Source organism: Lycorma delicatula, chromosome 12, assembly GCF_047948215.1.
Source record: "Lycorma delicatula isolate Av1 chromosome 12, ASM4794821v1, whole genome shotgun sequence".
NCBI lineage: Eukaryota > Metazoa > Arthropoda > Insecta > Hemiptera > Fulgoridae > Lycorma > Lycorma delicatula.
The window spans coordinates 10,394,574-10,396,449 of record NC_134466.1 but is presented as its reverse complement, the minus strand read 5'-3'; positions in this window follow the sequence as shown (position 1 = coordinate 10,396,449).

Sequence of the window (1,876 nt, the reverse complement as noted above, 5' to 3'; positions counted from 1 at the left end):
TTACAAAAAAATTGGAAGCCTGAATAAACATATGAAAACGCAAAAGTTATATTTATGAGAAGTCACGTAAAAAATAATATGAAATAAAATTTAAAATTATATTATATGTATATTAAAAATTGCTCAGAATGACTGTATAATTATTCATGTTAACAAAGTTAAGTTATTTTATGTTTTTCTTAATAAACATCGTGACTACTAATTTGTTTTACGTAATTAGTAATCATCGTCTATGCACTTCTTTTCTGTGCATATATATATATAAGTTTCGAATGGAAAATTTTTGAACCGCTTTTCATAATTAATTCCGTTGTTTTGAATTATGTTAATTTCTTTCTTTCTAAAACGAAACTCATACATTAAGAGTGTAAAACAGTTGCAAGAAAAATAAAAAAATACGTATTTTCCTTATTATCTGCTACAAATTGTACAAAACTATTTATTTATCTTATTAAAAAAAGATTTCTTTTGATAATTCACTTAGATTCTCTTTAACTGTCCGAGGTAAAAAACTTTCTTAAATCTTAAATACTTTTTATAATTAATAATTAAAGAACCCATTTACCAACAATTCTTTTATATATACTTCAAGCGCTTTCAGAATAAAATTCCACCCTCAGAAACTTAAAAATGAATGTTATGCTTTTTTTAAATATTTAACTTTTTATAAAAATATTTATTAAAAAGAAAAATTAACTCTTACGAGAAAGATATTTTATCCGATTTCCATTTAAAAATATATATGTACACATCAGAGTTACCTGTTTGTGATAGTTCAAAATTTATTTTTTTTTTAAGCAAGAAAATCATCAAAACCCTGAAATTCTCTAATTTTGTCTTCGCATGCATTTGGCAATCTTTGATAAACAGCGGTCCGTCTTCTTATAGTAAAATCAGATCCAGAACGTAAATTTTTGAAACCGACTATCTGCTACCTGTAAAATTCTCAATATTATCTGCTAAAGCTATTTATATCGTCTTATAATGCGCATATCCGCAGAAACTGAAAGTACTTTTCCCTTTTTTGTCTTTAATAAACAAAAATAGTTCAGATTTCGATCCACGAAGCGATCGTCTTTTTGAAGAAGCGCTGAACAACAAATCTTTTTTCTTTCACCAATCTGGAATACAAGACTCATCGATGTCATATTTTTTATCGGCTGCTCGGTTACCCCTCCTCTATGAATCATGAGACCTTGCCGTTGGTGAGGGGGCTTGAGTGCTCAGGGATACAGAGTAGCTGGACCGAAGGTGCAACCATATCGGAGAGGTATCTGTTGAGAGCCAGACTAAGGAATGATTCCTGAAAGAGGGCAGCAGCTCTTTCAGTAGTTGTTAGGGGCGGGAGTCACAATGACTTAAACGGCCGTATCAACATCACTCAGTCCTCTGAGTACTGCGCAGCTGAAAGCAATGGAAAACTACAGCTGCTTTTTTTCCAAGAAAATGTGGCTCTCTGCATTTTCACATAGCAATAATGGAGGCGCCTTCCTTGGTAAAATATTCCGGAGGTAAAATAGTCCCCCGTTCGGATCTCCGGGTGGGGACTACTAAGGAAGGGGTCACCAGAAAATTAAAAAATAACATTCTACGAGTTGGAGCGTGGAATGTTAGAAGCTTAAAAAAGGTTGGTAGGCTAGAAAATTTAAAAAGGGAAATGGATAGGGTGAATGTGGATATAGTAGGAATTAGTGAGGTTCGGTGGGAAGAGGAAGGCGACTTTTGGTCGGGTGATTTTACAGTAATTAACTCAACGTCAAATAATGGGCAGGCAGGAGTAGGTTTCGTGATGAACAAGAAGATAGGGAGGAGAGTGGAGTATTTCAAAACGCATAGCGATAGAATCATTGTAATAAGGATAAAATCAAAACCTAAA